The 15,067-nt window shown below is 45.9% G+C and overlaps 1 pseudogene; it reads right to left on the reverse strand.

The window, feature by feature from the left end:
* Positions 1–15,067, reverse strand: part of LOC133151155 (lysine-specific demethylase 2A-like) — a 203,130-nt pseudogene that overhangs the window by 173,005 nt on the left and 15,058 nt on the right.

Below are 15,067 nucleotides of genomic sequence, written 5' to 3' on the forward strand. Positions count from 1 at the left end.
GGGACCGTTTAATCCGGCCCGCCAACCCTGAATAAATTGTATTATTAAACATTTTTTTTTGTCATATTGCCCGCAATGACTGCGTTTCCCCAGTAGATGGGGAACCGCTCGCCTGCGCATTTACTACCGGAAGCCGTGTCAGAAAGCTTGGTGCACACTCACAAATGCGTGTACGTACTCAGTAGTACGGACGGACATGGCGCACTCGCGCTCTATTTGTATCAGTGCCGAATTTAGAGCGTGGGCTGTGACGACAGCATTCTTGTAATTCGCGCGCTGAGCTTTCAGATACAGTTTTACGCTAAAGCCACCCACAAACCTCACCCTGGAATCCTTCTATTAAAATGAGTCGCCCAAGGAAAAGCAAGGTGGATACAGTGCCGAGTGTTTAAAAAAAGAGTGGCCAATTTGGCTCGACGTACGCGACGTGACGTTCAGCCACATGAACGTCAACATCAACCCGTCACAGATCGAGGTAAACGGACCAACACCTCGGATCTCTCCTAAGAATTGCCACAACAAATTTTACTCCAGACTATGACGCACTAGCAAAAAAGGGAGACCAACAACACTGTTCCCACTGAAAATGAAGGGGAGGCTCTCAAGTTTGTTGTAAAAAAATGTATTTTGAATATGATTTGTGCACATAGCAGGGATTGAAACTAGCGACCATTCTCATTTTCAAACAATGCAGGATGCTCAAGGACATTGATGCACCACCTGTTTGCGACTAATCTTAACCTGTAAAGTTCTTAAGGCTTACTTTAAGGAAGTGTTTCCCGTTTCCTCACCTCTGTTACCAGGTGTTTGTGAGTTAAAACTCTGCTCTGATTTTCAGATACCCCTCACCCTGTTGCCGTTTAGATTACTTTATTTGGATGTAGGCTTTCACCGATTCTTCAAGATGATATATTTGGTCAGAATGTTTGCCGTTTGATGTGATCTCATAAGATAAACATCTTTCATTAATCTGACCTGCAGCCACTGAAGTGATGGAGACTGTTATTCATAATAACAGTGTCGTATTTTATGAGAATTACTGATAGCAGTTTTTTAGTGATTTTTAAAAAAAAAATTATGCTGTTAATAAATGCATTTGTTTTCAAAAAACTTGTTTGGAATATCCATGCTTTTACTACCTACTAAAGGCCAAAATCTTTTATGCAATGTCCTTTACAGGTCGCTTATATTACTTCACACAAACACTACGTCCATCTGCTCCTGGTTCGGCCCTCCGGTCCAAATTTAGAACCCAGTTCGGCCCGCGAGTCAAAAAGTTTGCCCACCCCTGGTCTATGGGCTCGTCTGAATAGACCAAGTGACAATGTCGACCGAGGAAAAAGATGGTCACATGATGAGAACTTTGAGGACTGGTCATGGGACCCCAGAAACCCATACGAAATCAACACTTGGTACCGGTGTGTGGCGTTCACTGTGCGATCCCACACACAGGAGGGATGCTGTGTGTTCCAAACTCCCCCACTTCCTCCACGCAAGTTCACCTGGAGGCCAGAACAATGACTGTCACCGAAGCAAAATGCATGACCTCTGTGGGAGGAGTTGGATTTCAACTCCGTGCTGTTACAGTCAGTGATGCTACTCCTACCGCCCTGGACTCACAGAAAAGAACCTGTGATCGAACTCTTTTGGATTAGTCCCAATGTGAGTGTTGAAGGACGATAGATGCCACAAGTGGCCTAAACAAAAAGGCTACCTAGTAGAATGCACTACACGTGTTTCATCCAAGAAAACGAAACCCACGAATGCATTAACGACTGCTCTCCAAGAGGAAACTGGATGGGAGCTTTGGACATCACCGCTGAGTGCCTGGATGGGAGAGCCATTTCAAGGCGTAAGGGCTCTCCTACCAACATGGCTGCACCATCGGAAGGGACCTACTTAATTCAGAATGGCTCGTGGCTTTGTGGTCACAAGAGTTGTCCGATGCTGTCCGCCAACTGGACACGGGTGTGTGGGGGACCGACCACACCTACAGGATACAACATCATCAGCTGACGACAGCACACAACTCTCCTGGACATCGACGCAGGGCTGTTGCAACCTTTGAACCACATTATCCCGTCTGGGGTGCGAATGTCCCTGACATCACAAAGTGTGGTTCGTCGGAGACAAAGTCCTTCATGCGCTTTTTCCTTGAATCAGAGTTGGAAAACAATACCTCTTCATCGAGACACTGAACTATCGTTTTCAATCCTTTGTGAATCTCTCACGGCAAGTCAGCGATGGACAAAACAGAGAGATTCAGGCTATTGGACTAATGGTCTTGCAAAACAAGATGGTTCTGGACTTGATGACTGCAGAGCAAGGTGGCGTGTGCCACATCATTGGGACTTCCTGTGGCACATACATTCCAGGAGTTAATGATACACATCAACAACGCCGTGAACTGACTGAAGAATTTACACCCAGGCCATGTCAAAAGACAAAGTCCCACATCAATGGGGTTTCTTTTCATGGCTATTCTCTGGTGCTTGGTGGCAACTGCTGTTGAAACTTGTGACTCCTATGCTTGTTGTGCTGGTATTGTTGTGCTCGTTTACAACTTGTGTGATCTCATGTTTGAAGTCAGCTGTATCAAGGTCTGTGTCTTCTACCGTAGCTGAAGTCCGAATGCAACATCTCAGGCATGTTGAATGTGATGATTTTAATGCGCTGCGGACAGAAGATTGCGATAATGCTGATTAGTTGAGCGTTTTTCACAGAAAGTTGATAATCTGACAGTCGGAAATGCCTCGCAAGTAATAAATACGTTGATGTACTGTTTCTGTGTTTTTGTTTTTATTTTCCTATCTTCATTATATTTTCTTTCTTATGTTTGTTAATCGGGGTGACATAATCATATGATAAACAGGAGGGATATGTTAGGGTTGATAGATTAGTTTGATCCTATGATTATGTTGGAATGTAACCTGTAATAATTAACCTAGCTTGTCCTGTCTTAAAAGTAGTAGAACAAAGTGCTAAGATCTTTTGAACTGATTGACCAGCTGCAGAGGAAGCAATCAAAGTTGTTCTGTTTACACAACGTCGTAAAAGACCCCCTGTTATGCTTTGACCAGCAGGCCAGGGGCTTCAGCCTCATCCTGCCCACTCTCATCCCCACTCGCACCCCCACCCTGTTTCTCTCAAGAAAAATGTTCTTACAAGAGGTCTGAGTCAGACCTCATTCGATCATCGCTGTACGCACAGCGACGAATGACTCTCCACTTACAAGTGCTTAAAAAGGGCATACTGTCTCCCGTGTGGTTCTTGCAAAAATAAGTTAGAGTGAGTACCACTCTAACACTACCGCTATAGTTGGGAAGCCTGAGGACTGTATAGGGGGTTGGCTCAGATGGTTATGCTCTTTTCGCCCCCGGGTGTCGGTCAGAACACAGGAGGGAAGACGTGGTTCAGTCTTGATTGCTTTACTGAATTATTGGCAAAAAAGTAACAGGCACTGTGGCTCATAGGGGTATACAGGCAAATTGGCAAAAGGGTATTGTGTGAAGCGTGTGAAGGGTGTGTGTGGTTTGTGGGGTGTGTGTGTGTGTTTTTGCCACAGACAGAAATACAATACGCAAGTCAACGCTCAACCTCTGACGTCACACACTCGAGACGGCACACATTACATAACTAACTGCGCGTGACGGTTCCGCTATACTACTGTATTTTTCAGACTATAAATCGTGTTTTTTTTCTCCATAATTTGGGGGGGGGGGCGATTTATATGTGAATTTTTTCACGAATTTTTACTTGATCATTAACACTACTTACTTACTAGTATAGTTGATCACTTCACGTTATTTTCACTTTACACCGCATGGGGGCGCACTATGGCTGTGGAATAATTGGCGCCTCACTGACAATGAGTTCTATTCACTGACTTCCGGTGTCGGGAGATTTAATTATTTTGAGTGACACAGATTATTCGATAAACTTGTTATTTATGTTATAGTTATTTGATATATAGTTTATTTAGAGTAGCAACGTGTATGTTGTTAGACTTCAGTAGTTTCCGATTTTCTAGGGAGGCCGTGAAGGCAGCAGGGGGGGGGTGGGGGAAATGAGCGATCCAGGGCGCTTGTGTGTGTTGGCTCACATGTTGCGCTCTTGATTTGTGAAATAAAGAGCCGGTTACCAAACCCACGTCTTGCCTAGTACTTCGGTAACACTACAATATAGTTCTACCCCCCACCATAGACCCCTTCCAGTTTGCGTACCGAGCCAAACGGTCCTCTGAGGATGCCATTTGCTCTGCCCTATATTCGGCCCTCACCCACCTGGAGAGTAGGGACTCGTATGTGAGATTGCTGTTTGTGGACTTCAGTTCTGCCTTCAACACCATTGTGCCACAACGACTCATCTGCAAACTCGCCAAGCTGGGCCTCAGTACCTACCTCTGCAACTGGCTACTAGACTTCCTCAGTCAGAGACCTCAGGTGGTACGTGTTGGCGGCAAGATCTCCGCCAGCATCATGCTGAGCCTGGGGGCCCCCCAAGGCTGCGTGCTCAGTCCGCTGCTCTTCACCCTGCTGACGGATGACTGCGCTGCGAGCTACGGCACCAACCGCATGGTGAAATTTGCTGACGACACGACTCTGGTGGGTCTCATCACCAAGGGCGATGAGACTCGGTACAGGCTGGAGGTTGACTTTCTGACCACGTGGTGCAAGGACAACAACCTCCTGCTGAACGTCAACAAGACCAAGGAGATTGTTGTTGACTTCCGGAAGGGTCACACCAAACACCTGCCGCTGACCATCGACGGTGCTGTAGTGGAGAGAGTGAGCAGCACCAGGTTCCTGATGGTGCACATCAGTGAGGATCTCTCCTGGTCCACCAACACCGCATTACTGGCGAAGAAGGCCCAGCGCCGCCTGTACTTCCTGCGGAAACTCAGGCGAGCGTGTGCTCCTCCGGCCGTCATGACTACATTTTACCGTGGCACCATTGAGAGCGTCCTCTCCCGTTGTATTGCTGTTTGGGGTGGTAGCTGCACTGACTACAACATGAAGGCCCTGCAGCGCATAGTGAACATGGCTGGTAAGATTATTGGTGCTTCACTCCCCTCCTTGAAGGACATTTACACCTCCCATCTCACCCGCAAGGCGACCACGATTGTGAGGGATGTGAGTCACCCCGCTCACTCTTTGTTCAAGCTTCTGCCCTCTGGGAAGAGGTACAGGAGCCTGCGCTCCCGCACCACCAGACTCACCAACAGCTTCATACTCCAGGCTGTTAGGGTCCTGAACTCTCTCCCCCCTTCTGCGTAGCGTCCTGTACTTTTGCGCTATATTCTGACTGTCTGCTGTATGCACACTTGCTCCGTTTTGCTACTCTTATTTATTGTGTTATTGTTTATTTATTATTTATTCATCACTCTTATTATTCATTGTTTGTGCCTTTTTATTTTGTTGTTTGCTTGTAGTATGTAGGTTGTGTACTATGTCTTGTCACCGTGGGATAGTGGAAACGTAATTTCGATTTCTTTGTGTGTCTTGGCATGTGAAGAGATTGACAATAAGGCGGACTTTGACTTTGAAAAAAAATACATAGATCTGTGGAATAATTGGAGCCGCCAACTGACAACGAGGCTAACGTCAGGGGCGCACGTAGGTACGGAATCGACAGTTGTTGTTTTTTTTGACACAGAGGATGAATATTCCGGTGGATTTAATGGTTTGGAGTGACACGGATACGGATGGTTCGTTAAAATAGTTGTTTATATTACATTTATTTATTACATTTATATCTAGTCTGACGTCAGCGGTGGACGTAGTTCCGGTGTCAACAGCTGTGTTGTTGTTTTTTCGTCTTTTTTAAGTGACACGGAAGATTCTGATGAATTTATTCATTTGGAGTGACACGGATGGTTTGATAAGATTTTTGTTTATATTACATTTATTTGATATGTCTAGTCTGACGTCCGCGGCGCACATAGTCTTTGCGGCGTCAACAGCTGTGTTTTTTTTTTTCCTTTTTTTTCCCGTTCTTTTTCAAGTGACACGGAAGGTTCGATAAAATTGTTTATATTATTGTTATTTCATACATACCGTTTTTTTCCGTGTATAGTGCGCAAAATTTACCTAATTTATTGTCCTAAAATCTGGGGTGCGTATTATACATGGGTACAAAGAAAAAAATTTTTTTTTTTTTTTTTTAATTTTTTTTTTTTTTTTAAAGAAAGTCATGGTACAACAAAACCAAAAACAGGACTGACCGACAAAGTCGTGGAACAAAAAGACAGGGTGACATTACCAAAGACAGGAACAGAATGACAGTAACACATGCAATGATCCAACGGTGAGTGAGGGGCAGACAGGACTTAAATACAAAACACGTTACATCGATTGAGGTGACACAGGAAGAGAGGGGCGACGCGAACAGAAACTATGGCAACCTAGACACATAGCAAAACTGGGGACGAGACATGACAAATCTCCCCCGAAATAAAACTCACCTTTCTTCTTGTTTGTTGTCAATCGCGCATCGCATTCAGCCATCCTGGCCAACACACTTAGTCAGTAAAATACATAATTGACGACACGTCGTTTGATGCGATGGTGCAATCCTTGAGGGTGTGTTATTGTCAAATATTGTTTGTTTTTAATCTCCATCGCGGACCGGACGTCATACGGAGGCCGCCATTACAGATGCGCAGAACGGATGCGCAAGACACGTCAGCTATATTAAGAGCGAGAGTTGTTTTCTTCCTATTAGTTTCAATTCACAGTTTAATTAGCAGTTTCAATCAGCAAATAACAAAATGCGTATTACAGGTAAAATTTTATTTCACAACACTTTGCCTTGTTCCTTTGGTCTCTGCTGTTCATCCTAAAACACAAAGGCGCTCTTTAAGCAATGCGACAGTGAGCGCCCGGCGCGCTGCGGTTGCGCGACCGCACCAAATTAAGCTCCCTGCGCAGTGCGCACTGAGGTCCACTTAAATTTTAGAAAGTACATCAGGACTTTAAAAATATCTTCTAAATTTCAGCGACGGCTCTGTCCAGCGCGGTGCAGTTGGGCGGTCGGCGGCGCGCTACGGTTGAGCGTTCTCTCTCGCGCTCTCTCTCTCACTCTCTCTCGCACACACGCGCACACACGCGCACGCGCACACACGCAAACCGGGTATCATACGGAGGCCGCCATTACAGATGCGCAGAACGGATGCGCAAGACACGTCAGCTCTATAAAGAGCGAGAGTTCAGTTCTCCACCTATTAGTTTCAATTCACAGTTTAATTAGCAGTTTCAATCAGCAAATAACAAAATGCGTATTACAGGTAATATTTTATTTCACAACACTTTGCCTTGTTCCTTTCGTCTCTGCTGTTCACTTCAAACACGCTCCATACGACCGCAATGCTCTCGTATCAGACGCTTGCTCGATCACCTGCTCGTTTGCTGTCTGTCACAATGTACCCTACAAAAATCCGAAACATTTGTTGCGGCTCCGAGTCACGACGAGGGGCAAGTTTTGGTTTCCAAGGGTGTTTTTATTCCTCTTCAACGTCTCTCCCATACAGAGCCGCCTTTTTCACGTCCGCACGCCTCTTTCCCGTGCGCGCACGGAGCGCAGTGGTGCGTTTACTGGCAGTCGGAGAAATCAACGCCAACAAAAAAAATTACATCCAGCCGAGTTAAGACCATACCAAAGACTATAAAAATGGGACCCATTGCCTCCCTGCGTGTGTGACGATCATTGGGACTTAAAAAAAAAAAAAAAAATTTCATAAAAAAAAATTCATAAAAATTGGGTGCGTATTATACATGGGTACAGGCTTTTTTCCAGCATCAGCATGCCATTTTTAGGGTGCGTAATATACATGGGGGCGCACTATACACGGAAAAAAACGGTAAGTCGCTCCTAAGTCTCCCCCCCACCCAAACTATGAAAAAAAACGCGATTTATAGTCTGAGAATTACGGTATATACGGTTTTAGAATTAATGATTAATGTATCAAATTTCTTCCCAAATACTATTATTGTCATAGTTCCATTAATTCGACTCTTCATTGAATAAGTCAAAGTCAGCTTTATTGTCAATTTCTTCACATGTCAAGACACACAAAGAAACCGAATATATATATATATGTATGTGACAAATAATGTGTGTGTGTGTGTGTGTGTGTGTGTGTGCGTGCTTGCTTGCTTGCGTGCGTGTATGTATGTACAGTGCCTTGCGAAAGTATTCTGCCCCCTTGAACCTTTCAACATTTCGCCACATTTCAGGCTTCAAACAAAGATATAAAATTGTAATTTTTTGACAAGAATCAACAACAAGTGGGACACAATCGTGAAGTGGAACGAAATTGATTGGATAATTTAAACTTTTTTAACAAATAAAAAACTGAAAAGTGGGGCGTGCAGTATTATTCGGGCCCTTTAATTTCAGTGCAGCAAACTCACTCCAGAAGTTCAGTGAGGATCTTTGAATGATCCAATGTTGTCCTAAATGACTGATGATGATAAATAGAATGCACCTGTGTGTAATCAAGTCTCCGTATTTGAGACTTTCCGTGTACCTGCTCTTTGATAGTCTCAGGGTTCTGTTTAAAGCGCAGAGAGTACCATGAAGACAAAGGAACACACCAGGCAGGTCCGAGATACTGTTGTGGAGAAGTTTAAAGCCGGATTTGGATACAAAAAGATTTCCCAAGCTTTAAACATCTCAAGGAGCACTGTGCAAGCAATTATATTGAAATGGAAGGAGTATCAGACCACTGCAAATCTACCAAGACCCGGCCGTCCCTCCAAACTTTCATCTCAAACAAGGAGAAGACTGATCAGAGATCCAGCCAAGAGGCCCATGATCACTCTGGATGAACTGCAGATAACTACAGCTGAAGTGGGAGAGTCTGTCCATAGGACAACAATCAGTCGTGCACTGCACAAATCTGGCCTTTATGGAAGAGTGGCAAGAAGAAAGCCATTTCTCAAAGATATCCATAACAAGTCTCGTTTAAAGTTTGCCACAAGCCACCCGGGAGACACCAAACACGTGGAAGAAGGTGCTCTGGTCAGATGAAACCAAAATCGAACTTTTTGGCCACAATGCAAAACGATATGTTTGGCGTTAAAGCAACACAGCTCATCACCCTGAACGCACCATCCCCACTGTCAAACATGGTGGTGGCAGCATCATGGTTTGGGCCTGCTTTTCTTCAGCAGGGACAGGGAAGATGGCTAAAATTGATGGAAAGATGGATGGAGCCAAATACAGGACCATTCTGCAGGAAAACCTGTTGGAGTCTGCAAAAGACCTGAGACTGGGACGGAGCTTTATCTTCCAACAGGACAATGATCCAAAACATAAAGCCAAATCTACAATGGAATGGTTCACAAATAGACGTAACCAGGTGTTAGAAGGGCCAAGTCAAAGTCCAGACCTGAATCCAATCGAGAATCTGTGGAAAGAGCTGAAGACTGCTGTTCACAAACGCTCTCCATCCAACCTCACTGAGCTCGAGCTGTTTTGCAAGGAAGAATGGGCAAGAATTCCAGTCTCTCGATGTGCAAAACGGATAAAGACATACCCCAAGCGACTTGCAGCTGTAATTGGAGCAAAAGGTGGCTCTACAAAGTATTAGCGCAAGGGGGCCGAATAATATTGCACGCCCTGTCATGATTCGTCCCGGGTCACGTCCATGTTGTCATTGTTTTGTCCGTCTGTCTGTGTGCTCATGTCCGTGGATCATGTCAGTGTGCTTCTGTCATGTCTCGTCCCTAGTTTTGCTAGGTTGCCATGGTTTCTGTTCGCGTCGCCCCTCCCTTCCTGTGTCACCTCAATCAATGTAACCGCGTTCACCTGCCTCGTGTTTTGTATTTAAGTCCTGTCTGCCCCTCGCTCACCATCGGATCATTGCTTGTCGGTTGTTGCGTGTGTTGTTGTCGCCAGGTCCTGTTGTTTTCTTGTCTTACGTCCTGGTCAGTCAGTCTAGTCATTGTTGTGTTAATGTCATGATGTCTTTTTGTTTCACGTCTTTTTCAGTCAGTCTTGTTTTGTCAGTGAGTTAGGTTCGTGTACCAAGTATGTATTTTGAGTTCTTCCAATAAACCCTGGTCCAAGCTGCACATGGTCGCCCTGCTCCATTTCCAACTCCCTCCAAAGCCTGACAGAATGATCAGACCACTACAGCGACCAGCGCTTGGACCTCCCTCCACCATCAGCTCCCACTGCGACGCCCGATCTACGTCCATTGTCTGGGCAGGTACCAGCGCGATCGGCTCGGCGGTCGCCATCGGACTTCGCTGCCGTGACGCCGGACCCGCGGCCGTCATCGGAGTCCTCCCGGCGCCATCGGCTGCGAGAATCATCGGACTTCGCTGTTGCAATGCCGGACCCGCGGCCGCCATCGGAGTGCCTCCCGGCGTCATCAGACTCGCGGTCGCCATCGGGCTCCACCTCAGCGTTACAGGACCCGTGGGCGTCGCAAGATTCGAACCAGCTGCGTCGGACCCGCGATCGTCCATGGCCCCACCCCCACGGCTGCAGCGCGTGGTGGCTCTTGCCGCTGCGCACAGCTCCGCCTTCCAATTGCCGCTTATTGCGGTCCGGACTTCAAACTGCTGCCGATTGCGGCTCTGACATTTCAAGTTCCCGCCGAGCACGGTTCCGTCCCCCAATTGTCCCCCCGAGTGCGGTGTGTGTGAGTTGCCGCTCGAGTGTGGTTCAGGTTTGTGTGAGTTGCCGCCCGAGTGCGGTTCAGGGTTGTGCGAGTTGCCGCCCGAGTGCGGTTCAGGCTTGTGAGAGTTGCCGCTCGAGTGTGGTTCAGGTCTGTCTGAGTTGCCGCCCGAGTGCGGTTCAGGGTTGTGCGAGTTCCCGCCCGAGTGCGGTTCAGGGTTGTGAGAGTTGCCGCCTGAGTGCGGTTCATGTCCCCCAAAGTTGCTGCCGTTTGCGAGTCAGGCCCCCGGTGTGTGCCGCGAGTGTGGCCCTGGGCCCCTGACCTCCGCTAAGTGCTGCCTCCACCTGTCAGTGGATCACCAGCTTCCTGACCAACAGGAGACAGCGTGTGAGGCTGGGGGGCATCACATCTGACACCCGGACCACCAATACTGGAGCCCCTCAGGGGTGCGTCCTCTCCCCACTGCTCTTCTCTCTCTACACCAATGATTTCTCCTCAGGTGACTCTCCTGTGAAGCTCCTGAAGTATGCAGACGACACCACTCTCATCGGACTGATCCAGGACGGTGATGAGACTGCGTACAGACAGGACGTGGAGCGGCTGGTCCACTGGTGCAGCCAAAACCATCTGGAGCTGAACCCGCTCAAGACCGTGGAGATGACAGTGGATTTCAGGCGAGACCCTTCACCACTTTTACCCCTCACTATCCGCAGTAATACTATTCTCTCCACAGACACCTTCAAGTTACTGGGAACCACAATCTCTCGGGACCTGAAATGGACCGGCCACATAGACTCTGTCCGGAAGAAGGCCCAGCAGAGGCTGTACTTCCTGAGACAGCTCAAGAAGTTCAACCTGCCGCGAGAGCTTCTGAAGACCTTCTACACTGCCATCATCCAGTCTGTCCTCTGCACCTCCATCACTGTCTGGTTTGGATCGGCCTCCAAACAAGACAAGCACAGACTACAACGGACAATCAGAACTGCAGAAAAGATCATTGGAATCAACCTCCCATCTATCCAAGACTTGTACCTGTCCAGGACCAGGAAACGTGCAAGGAACATCTCTACAGACCCTTCTCACCCAGGTTGCAGTCTGTTTGAACTACTCCCCTCCGGACGGCGTTATAGAGCTCGGTACGCCAAAACCAGCAGACACAGAGACAGCTTCTTCCCCCAGGCTGTTGCTCTGATGAACTCGCACCACTCAGTCTCAGAGTCATTACTGTGCAATAACATCCTGCTCTTCACACCTTTTTTGAATTTGTCTACACTGTTTTTGCCATTATTCACATGTCCTGAATGTTGTTAGTCACCTAAATGTTGAACAGAGGGTGTGTTTTTACCGAAGTCAAATTCCTTGTTTGGCACGCTCAAACATGGCGAATAAAAAACTCTTGAATCTTGAATCAAGTTGTTTCTAAAACCAGTAGGGTCGTTTGGACCGGTGTTTCGTTTCACTTCAAGATTGTGTCCCACTTGTTGTTGATTCTTGAAAAAAAAATTTTTTTATATCTTTATGTTTGAAGCCTGAAATGTCGCGAAATGTTGAAAGGTTCAAGGGGGCCGAATACTTTTGCAAGGCACTGTATGTATGTACATATGTATGTATGTATAAACGTAATTTCCGGACTATAAGACGCGTTTTTTGTCATAGTTTGGGTGGGGGGGCGACTTATAATAAGGAGCGACTTGTGTTTTTTTTCAAAAATGTTACAAAAAAAAAAAGGTGAAACAACGATAAACGAACCGCGATGTAGCAAGGGATTACTGTAATTTGAATTTCAAGTGAGGTCAGCAGCGCGACGCGCCGTGGCGGTTGTTTACAAAAAGGACAAAGATTGAGCACGGGATGACAAAGATGACGAAGGGCCCCATGTACTACCGGCATCATTAGCGGCTTTGTTTCTAAGTGACACGGCGGACAAAGAGTTTGAAGGATTTAGAGTGACACAGAAGGTTTGAAAAACTATTATGACTTTTATGCCCGGTCCTACTCTACGGAGGTCTCTTTCACCTCCGTGGATAGAAGTCGGGGGCCGGCGCTCGGCCGGGTGGCTGTCCGGGGACGGTGGATGGGGCTCGGACATGGCTTTTACGCACGCCCGGTCCTACTCTACAGAGCTCTATTTCACCTCCGTGGATGGAAGTCGAGGGCCGGCGCTCGGCCGGGTGGCTGTCTGGGGACGGTGGATGGGGCTCGATCATAGCTTTTACGCACGCCTGGTCCTATTCTATGGATCTCTCCTCCACCTCCGTGGCTGGAAGTCCACGCCGCCACACGCCTGGAAGTTTGTTTTGTTACATAAAGAGCCATTTACCAAACCCACGTCTTTCCTTGTACTTTTTTGACAAAGGACGATTGAAGGATGTAATGAATTGGAGTGACATAGATGGTTTTATAAACCTGTTATTTATGTAATAGTTTTTTTTAATAACTCTGAATGTTACGTCAGGCCCGTTCTCAGCTCTTTGTTTGTGTTTATGTCACGTTAGCATACCTATTAGGGGTGTAACGATACATCGATACACATCGATTAATCGATATAATGCTCTACGATTTATTGGCATCGATGCTAAACGTAAACATCGATTTATATCGCCGTGTTTGACCTCGGACATTAGACGCGACTATTTTGAAATCCAGTTCATTGTTGCTCGCTTCCTCTTTCCGGGAGCAGTGCGCACGGTGTTGTTGTCTTGTGAGCAGAGCAGGCACGTGAAAGGGGAGTCGACAACTAGTACGCGGCTCCTGGGCTGGTGCTATGGCTAGTGTCCAAGAAGACGAGGAAATTTGCTCCCCTTTGGGCTTCAAGTCATTCGTTTGGAAGCACTTTGGATTCCAAAGAAAAGGGATCAACGGACAATTAAAATTATTGTAAATAAATAGTTCAGTAATGCACTTTAAAGTTAATGGTATTACAAAAAATAAAGAATATTCATTTTTCTTTACTTATATGAGAAAAAATATAGGAATCTGATAAAGTTCAGTGTTAAAATAAGCACTTTGTATATGTACTACAATACTTTTGTAATTTCCTAAATAAAGAGTTTGCAGTACCTTGATTTTGCGTATGAATTGTTATAAATCAGAATATTGCTCTATATTTTTTATTTAAAAAAAAATATAAAATAAAAATATCGATCGTGGAGCACTATATCATGATGTATCGTGAATGAATCACAGCAGGCTTTAAGATATCGGCAAATATCGTATCGTGGTTCTTTGTATCGATATGATACGTATCGTGACAAAACCCGCGATTTACACCCCTATTGAATACCATACTAGTATACTTTTTCATATTCATTCATTCTCGCGCTCTATTCGTATCAGTCCCGAATTTAGAGCGTGGGCTTTGACGACAGCATTCTTGTAATTCGCGCGCTGAGCTTTCAGATGCAGTTTTGCGCTAAAGCCACCCACAAACCTTCCCCTGGAGAGTCGCCCAAGGAAAAGCAAGGTGGACACAGTGCCGAGTGTTTAAAAGAGAGTGGCCAATTTGGCTCGACGTACGCGACGTGACGTTTAGCCACATCAACATCAACCCGTCACAGATCGAGGTAAACGGACCAACACCTCGGATCTCTCCTCAGAATTGCCACAACAAATTTTACTCCAGACTATGACGCACTAGCAAAAAAGGGAGACCAACAACACTGTTCCCACTGAAAATGAACGGGAGGCTCTCAAGTTTATTGTAAAAAAATGCATTTTGAATATGATTTGTACACATAGCAGGGATTGAAACTAGCGACCATTCTCATTTTCAAACAATGCAGGATGCTCAAGGAGATTGATGCACCACCTATTTGCGACTAATCTTAACCTGTAAAGTTCTTAAGGCTTACTTTAAGGAAGTGTTTCCCGTTTCCTCACCTCTGTTACCAGGTGTTTGTGAGTTAAAACTCTGCTCTGATTTTCAGATACCCCTCACCGTGTTGCTGTTTTGATTACTTTATTCGGATGTATGCTTTCACCGATTCTTCAAGATGATATATTTGGTCAGAATGTTTGCCGTTTGATGTGATCTCATAAGATAAACATCTTTCATTAATCTGACCTGCAGGCACTGAAGTGATGGAGACTGTTATTCATAATAACAGTGTCGTATTTTATGAGAATCACTGATAGCAGTTTTTTAGTGAATTATTATTATTATTTTTTTAATGCTGTTAATAAATGCATTTGTTGTCAAAAAACTTGTTTGGAATATCCATGCTTTACTACCTACTAAAGGCCGAAATCTTTTATGCAATGACCTTTACAGGTCGCTTATATGACTTCACACAAAGCCTACGTCCATCTGCTCCTGGTTCAGCCCTCCGGTCCAAATTTAGAACCCAGTTCGGCCCGCGAGTCAAAAAGTTTGCCCACCCCTGGTCTAACCTCTTCGGCGAGGATTGGTAGCAGAGCCCAAGTTGAGGAGTCGAGTCAGAC

Source organism: Syngnathus typhle, linkage group LG3, assembly GCF_033458585.1.
Source record: "Syngnathus typhle isolate RoL2023-S1 ecotype Sweden linkage group LG3, RoL_Styp_1.0, whole genome shotgun sequence".
NCBI classification, from domain to species: Eukaryota; Metazoa; Chordata; class Actinopteri; order Syngnathiformes; family Syngnathidae; genus Syngnathus; species Syngnathus typhle.